We start from the raw sequence: 7,871 nt of genomic DNA, 5'->3' as shown, positions 1-7,871 counted from the left end.
GCCCCCCCCATCACAAACCCGCGGCTTTAAAACCCCAATTTCGATCAAAACCCCCAGATACACCCCAGCCCGCCGGTCACTCATCAACCCGCCGAGCCCCAATTAACACCCGCACGATAATTACCGCCCTAACCCGCCCCGTTAACTGATTCCGGCCGCCGTTCCTGCCGCTCCCGGGTTTCCCGCCGCGGGGGGGGGGGGGGGGGGGGGGGGGGGTCGGCAGGTTCGTCAGCGCTCAGGAGCTCCCGCAGCCGCTGCCGCCTCCACGTTTCCAGTCTTGCGCGCGCTCTGCACCGCCCCCTTTATCACCTCCTTGTCCCGCCCAGTCCCGCCCCCCGCCCGCCCTCCGGCCAATGGACGAGCCTCCCCCCTCAGCCGCGCTGCCCAATCAGCGCTTCGTTGCTATGGGCGAACGCCGGCGGGAAAACGGCGACCAATGAGCGCCTCTTCTACCTCAGGGGCGCTAGCGAATCAGCGCCTGGTACTGCGAACGTCAATCAGGCCTTCCTCCCCTCAGCGACAGGATGACCAATCAGCGCCTTTCTCCCACCCTCACGGGGAATGCCACGTGGGGATGAGCCAATGGGCGACTTCCGCGGCTGATACCTCAGCCAATCAGCGAGCGCCTCCTCCCTCCCTCGGTATAAAATAGCGAACGCGAACAGAAGGGGAAGACAAGATGGCGGAAGAGGAGACGTTATGGCGGCATGTGGCGGCGATTGAGGACGAAGGAGGACAGTTGGGGCTAGGCGGAAAACCGGCGGCAGCAGCAGGGATCGGGGGACGTAGGGGGCGGAAAAGCGGCGGCTCCTGCAGCAGCAGCAGCGATCGGGGGATGTAGGGGGGGCGGAAAGCGGCGGCTGCTCCGGCCGCGGCAGCAGCAGCGATCGGGGGATGTGGGGGGCGGAAAGCGGCGGCTGCTCCGGCCGCGGCAGCAGCAGCGATCGGGGGATGTGGGGGGGGCGGAAAGCGACGGCTCCTGCGGCCGCGGCGGCAGCAGCGATCGGGGGATGTGGGGGGGCGGAAAGCGGCGGCTCCTGCAGCAGCAGCAGCGATCGGGGGATGTAGGGGGGGCGGAAAGCGGCGGCTGCTCCGGCCGCGGCAGCAGCAGCGATCGGGGGATGTGGGGGGCGGAAAGCGGCGGCTGCTCCAGCCGCGGCAGCAGCAGCGATCGGGGGATGTGGGGGGGGCGGAAAGCGACGGCTCCTGCGGCCGCGGCGGCAGCAGCGATCGGGGGATGTGGGGGGGCGGAAAGCGGCGGCTCCTCCGGCCGCGGCAGCAGCAGCGATCGGGGGATGTGGGGGGGCGGAAAGCGGCGGCTCCTCCGGCCGCGGCAGCAGCGGCGATCGGGGGATATGGGGGGCGGAAAGCGGCGGCTGCTCCGGCCGCGGCAGCAGCAGCGATCGGGGGATGTGGGGGGCGGAAAGCGGCGGCTGCTCCGGCCGCGGCAGCAGCGGCGATCGGGGGATGTTGGGGGGGCGGAAAGCGGCGGCTGCTCCGGCCGCGGCAGCAGCGGCGATCGGGGGATGTTGGGGGGGCGGAAAGCGGCGGCTGCTCCGGCCGCGGCAGCAGCGGCGATCGGGGGATGGGGGGGCGGAAAGCGGCGGCTGCTCCGGCCGCGGCCAGGACGTGGCTTCAAGGGCACCGGGGGAGCGAGACCGCGCGCTGTAGGGCCGGGGGCTCCAGGGATCCCGCAGCGGCGGCCGTGGGGCAGGATGGGGCGGCTGTGGTGATAACCTGTGGGGCACTTCAGTGGCTGCCAAGGGGCTCTTCAGAGGCGAGTCTGGAGCTCTTACGGGGCAGGAACAGCGCTGCTATAGCGGTACCTGTGGGGCAGCCACGGAGTTACTTTGGGGTCACCTGTTGGGGGGGGGCGGGAGGCCGCGCGCAGCTGAGTGCGGCCCCACCCACCGGGGTGGGGTCAGTGCTGAGGGGCGGGGACTGTGAAGAAACGCCCATTGGGAGGCCTGCTTGAGGAAAGTGGGCAGGGGGTGCAGCCTCCGTGTGCCACGCCCCCATAGGAGGAGCCTCTTGGGGAAGGGAGAGGGACACGCCCGAGGGGGGCGTGGCTTAGGAAAGGAGGGGTGGAGCCGAGATAAGGGTGGGCTCTGTACAGCACGTGCTCTGAGGGGGTGTGGGTTAGCAGGGGCTGAGTTTGGGGGTGGAGCTGTGGGCGGGGCTTCGATGCACCGTGCTGCTGGGGGGTGGGCGCGATGAAAGGGAAGGGGTCTGTAAGGGACACGCGCCTCGGGGAGGGCACAGACCGGCAGGGGCGGAGCTGGGACAGGGTGGAGTTGGGGGTGTGGCTTTCTCAGGCCACGCCCTTGGAGGGAGAGGCCGGACTGGATAGCACACTGAAAAATTAAAATTAACTGTTGTTAACCACAGCGAGTTTGCTGTCTTTTTATTTTAACTCAGAGGTAATTAATAGCCGTCATGTTTTTGCACAACCCCAAAAAAGCTGTGCTTAAATTCAGACTGTTTTCTAATTTTATTTTACATCAAAATATCTTTTACTGTTCTGTTGGGAATCATTACTGCTTGGGAACTCTTTACTGCCTCTATTTATAAACAGCCACTATTTAGTGGTTCCTTTTAACTTCTCTTTAAAAAAAAAAAAAAAGTAACGTTTTGACTCCGTTTGGTTCTGAGCTTTGTTGCCTCCAATCTCATGGCTCTGTTATAATTTAAATACGAAACACTCCCGATTACTTTCCACTGCTGTTTAACATCTAAAGCTTCCTTATTTTGTTTCCTATGCAGTCATTCGTGCCTGCAGTTTATTTCATAACGGTTGTTCAAATGTAGCTACCAATGACTCTACATTAGTTTTCTGCCTTTATCATTTAAAAGGAATTCCAAACAATGTGCTTTTTAAACGAGGACTCAGATTGGGAATAACCGCTGCCTAGTTCACCAAGTAATAGCTGAAATTAAATTTAGTTATTGCTCACGCCTAAATAATTTCATTTATTTACACTTTAACATTTTCATCATTACATTACTACCAGGCAGATTAACTAGCACACATTATTTTTTATTATAGATATAAACTAGAGGCTTTTTCTCTACAGGTATTACTTCCAATTAGTGCTCCAGTATTTATATTCCACTCTTTTAAATTTTACTACATAAATTGGGGATAATTACTGTCTGCAGAGTCTTGAGTAACAGCTAGAGTAGATGAGAGGCATTATTTACTCCCAAAGACTCTTCTGGTTACTCTTATTTAAGTTTTAATTCTAAATGTCTTACAGTAAGTAAGCAGTTACAATAATAAAACACAAGGACCCTGGAATTTCCAGGAAAACCCACCGCAGCGCCTCGACGTGTCCAGAGACTGTCGGTGCCGGCTCCGCCAGCAACGCATCCAACGAACCCCACGGTGCTGCCGAGGCTGCGGCAGCGCATGGAACCGACCGGAGCGCAGGGAGGAGACTCAGCCCAGCAGGTACCGCACGCAACGTGAAACATCGGGCAGCGCAACTTCATTTCAAAGGAGGAACACGCACACGGAGCGCAAAGGATGTTATTCTGCACGGGACACGCGCTGTCCTTAGCAGCTGCGCAGCAACACTGTCTCTGAGTTGCGCGTCCATCCAGCCGTCTGCCCACCCTGACGCGCTCACCCGCAGACGTACCCGGCTGGACACACACACGTGTACTGGGGAACTCGCACCAGCGCTACGTTCTGGGGAGGAGCGAAGGACAAGGCAGCAATAAATCCTGCAAGAATCCGCCTCTAATATACTGTAGATCAACAATGACAGTTGTAAGTCACAGAGACTCCTCATTTTCTCTCTGACTCTCACAACAGTAATAAGTAAGTCCCGAAGGACGGAAAACACCAGGATCGGCTGGGAATGACAACAAAGGTAGGTCAAAGGAGGTAAATGGGGGCTCTCAGGGGCCCCAAAAGACAAGCTCAGCTGTCCTGAGAGGAGCAGATGGGAATCAGAGGAGTTCTGAGGGGATCGCGGTGGGGGGCTGTCCTGGTTTTGTTAAAAAACAAGTTTCTCTTTTAGTGAATTTGCCTGTCAGCTAAAGCTTCACATTAGCTGCATTTTCCTGGAGAACCAGATACCTGTTTTGGTAAACAGAGCAATGGAATGCTAACTTGTTGCTAAGGACAGATTCACATCTTGCAAGAGGGGCAACAAGAAACAGGTGACCAAGAAACTGACCAACGGTGTATAACATCCCATTCACGTGAATACTTCATATAAAAGTGGGAGATCACGAGGATCTTGTCCTCTTGGCCCCTTTTCGTCCCTTCTGCTTATGGTGACATTAGGAGAGGACCTTGCTAGTCGTCCCTGCGAACTGAGGCCTAGTGAGAAACTGAATCCAGCTCCAGTTGTCTGCAGAGTCCAGTCCAGGACTTCGGGTGCCGGCTCTGCAGGTGCTGAGACATTAAAGATTGGTTTTGTATATTTGGTATGATTTTCTCTATTCTTATTAGTAGCATTAGTAAAACATTGTTAATTTTTCCAACTCTCTTCTCTCTGTCCTTCTTTCCCTCTCGATCGCCTGTCCTGAGTGGGAAAGGGGAGAGGGAGGGGCAAAAGGGGGAAGTGGGGGAGAGAGGGGGTTAACAATACGTCTGCCACGGTTTTACTGTCACCCCGCAATCTAAACCTTCGACAGGGGCCAACAGATGGGCGGTCCTGAGAGGAGACAAGAGGGAAAAATGAGGCCTCTGGGATGTGTCAAGAGCAAATGGGCAAGTTTTGAGGGGAATTTAATGGGGCAAAGGTCAAACAGGCACCGTGATGCCACCAAAGAGCCTGCAGGGACCCAAAGGCAGGCAGGGTAATCGCAGAGGAACTGGAAGGAAATGGGTTTCTGAGGGAACCAGGGGGCGAGTAAGCTTGTGAGGGGTCCAGAGGCAAAGGGATGTGTCCTGAGGGGAACAAATCGGAAGGTTCTTACCTCTGAGAAGTTGTCTTTGTCTTCGGTTCCACCAGCAGCCGTCCTGTGGTCCCGGCACAGCCTGAGGATCCCTGACCCGCACCACCACAACCTTTAACAGGACATTGGGCCGTTCTAGAACCTGAATGACAAACAGTGAGTATTTCTCTAGGACAGCTTTGATGTGGGATTGTTCTGTTTATCCTGCAGGGGATGGGGAGTAATTTCTCCTCCCCACAGTACCACTGAACACCCCGCCCATGAATCTTCAGGCATTTTGGGGCTGTAAGCCCCCACCTCTCGCTGGCCTGCTCCTCCAGTAACATCATGGTCACGCCCTGAGTCCCCCCATTTATTCATTCCAAAAAAAAAAGGTAGAAAAGGAAAACAGCCCCAGCTGCCAGCTCATTACTTTAAAATGCCATTTACCTATGTACATACCAGAGCCCCCAAAAACGGGGGGGCAGCGCCACGAACAGCCGCAGCCATGTCCCACAGGCCGGCAGCCGCACCCCGGCACGCTGGGGACGGAGGACGGTGCCGCGAGTCCTGCTCCCCCGACCTGGGCTGGGGGCTCTGCTGAGCATGGGGTGGTCACAGCTCCCCCTCTGAAACACAGGAATTCCACAGCAGAGTTCCGCCCTGGGGCGGCCGGCTGCAGCGCCGCGCTTTGCCCGCAGCCTTTCCTTCCTTGTCCACTTTATGCAACGGCCTCTGCTCATCACATCTCATCGAGGCTGCTCTACTCGCATTATCAGCGGGCGGTTCCCCAGTCTCTTTCCTGCCAGCTAAAATACCCCCCAACGGGCTCTTTCTCACAATGACGCTCCTACGCCGTCCTCCCGTTACGCGTCACGCAGAACGACGCGGCTCATCTTGGAACAAAGACAGGCAATAACTAGCAACGCTTACAGCACCGCTCCACGCATAATACTAAAGCCTACCCACGACATACCGCCCTCACAAGCTGTGCTCCAACTTGATCCCACCCTCTCCAAAACAAAACAATTCCGCTACGCAGCTCCAATCTATCCAACACTCAGCACCGCAATCAGGACACTCTGCAACGCAGGCGGCTTCGCAACGCTCACGCCCCTTGCGCGTTAAAGCCGCGGCAGCTCCTGCTGTAGTTATTGCCGTTCCAGTGCATAGTCAAAAACCAAGGCTAAGCCGCGTTCTTTACTTCATTTCATGAGCTTACTTATAACCCTTTAGTTTCTCGCTGACCACGCATCTGTGAATTCTTAGTTAAATACAAACTAAGCTCTCAGCTTCTAAACAACGTGTTACTTAACCTTCCGTCTCCCTCTTGTCGTGCAGAAGGATCCGAAAGGCGAAAAACGTCCCCTCGCCGTGCAGGCGGTCAGAAAGCCTTTCCCGCACGTCAACCGCTTAAGGAGGGCTACATCTTCTATAACTTCAGCGCAGCATACGTTAACTTGGCAGCTTCTCTTCAAAAGCGAGAAAACAGGGACAGGCGTCTGAAAAAACAAGGCAGAGAACAAAGCAGCTGGGAACATCGTGTCACTTACACGTGCACGTACCACCACCCCCCAAAACGGGGCGGGGCTCCCCTAGGAAAACAAAGCGGGGGCAGCGCCCCAAACAGCCGCAGCCCCCGGCCCACAGCCCGGCAGCTGCCCCCCGGCACGGCAATGCTGCCGGCCAGCCTGAGAAGGGACCTGTTCGTGCCGGCCAACATCGATACCCCCCCTTTTCCAGGCACTTTGGAGAACTCTATTGGCCAGAGTTGCCCTGCTACATTTCCCTCGTCCAGTTGCTCTTGTCTGTACCCTGTATCCAGTACTAAGGTGGTTTTCTAGACACGTTTCACATTGCCGGGTCACTCGTTCGCAAAGAGTTTATAAATTCGCTCTTACCTTTTCGCCTAATCTCGACAGAGCGCATCAGCTCCTCACGCCGCGAGGCACCGCTGCCCTCCCGTCGCCGGTGACAGCTTCTTTGGACCCTAATTCTAATTCGGCTAGAAATCTCCTATTCATTTCTTAGCCTCTTTGTTACAGTTTCCTGACCAGTGTTTCCCTTCCGAGGCCCTTTGCAACGCGTGGCGGCGGCTTTTCTAGCAACAGCACAGCTTCCAGCAACTGGAGCATCATGTTCAATCCGCCTTCCTTGTGCTGTGAATAAACTTGATTCTTTTCAAATGGCTTCAAGGGCACGCACCATGCGAAAAACCTGCTTAGGATCCGTGCAAATATTAATCTTCTTCTCTTTGCGTAATTCTCAAGCTCGCGTGAGAGCAATTTCTTCAGCTTTCTGGGCAGAAGTCCCTGCAGGTAAAGGTTTCGCTTCCATTACCCGCTGGGCAGCCGTCACCGCACGCCCGGCTTCGCGTACCCCTGGCTTTACGCAAAGCCGCTCCCGTCAGCGACCCAGGAGCCTTCGGCACCCTCCAGCGGCCGGTCCCTTCAAGCCGCTTCTGCCGTTGCCAAGCACTCGTGGGCCACCGACCGCAAGACGGATCCGCTGAGGAAAGAAGCCGCACCGACAACGTTAGCAGTAGCAATATTTACACCATTAAACGTTCTAAGGAGGCACCGAGGGAGGGATGTTGTTTGCACACAAACGGGGACCTGACCCCCGTCGGGGGGACGGACACTGACACGCAGAGACCTGACTGCGAACCCCGCGGGTCAAACAGCGGCTCTGCCCCCCGGCAGCTTCTCCGCAAAGGCGAGAAGAGAAAGCAGGGACAGGCATCTGAAAAAACAAGGCAGAGAACAGAGCAGCGGGGGGGACAGCGGAAAAGAGGCCGGAAGAGCACCGAGGAACAGGGCAGAGGAAGAAACAAATCGGCGCGGCGGGGCGGAGACGGGGCAAAAAAGCCCGGCACGGCCAACGGGACAGAGAGGAACGCGGCCACGGGCGGGGAGCGGGACACGGGGACGCAGCGAGAAGCCACGGGACGCGGGGAGATACCAAAAAGTCGGCAAAAAAGA

General features: G+C 56.7%; 1 long non-coding RNA gene across 2 annotated transcripts; it reads right to left on the bottom strand.

The window, feature by feature from the left end:
• Window positions 1-3,482: 3,482 nt before the first annotated feature.
• LOC308040375 lies at window positions 3,483-7,388 on the bottom strand. 2 transcript variants are annotated; one of them, XR_013922119.1, is made up of 4 exons: window positions 6,792-7,388; window positions 5,353-6,392; window positions 4,933-5,053; window positions 3,483-4,405 (listed from the first exon to the last, which is right to left on the bottom strand). It is a non-coding gene; the product is annotated as an uncharacterized lncRNA (long non-coding RNA). The 2 variants fall into 2 exon arrangements; XR_013922120.1 differs by having other exon boundaries at window positions 6,207-6,392.
• Window positions 7,389-7,871: the final 483 nt, after the last annotated feature.

The sequence above is a fragment of the Nesoenas mayeri genome (genome assembly GCF_963082525.1).
Source record: "Nesoenas mayeri genome assembly, chromosome: 4".
Lineage (NCBI taxonomy): Eukaryota > Metazoa > Chordata > Aves > Columbiformes > Columbidae > Nesoenas > Nesoenas mayeri.
This window is presented reverse-complemented; position numbering and strand designations above follow the sequence as displayed.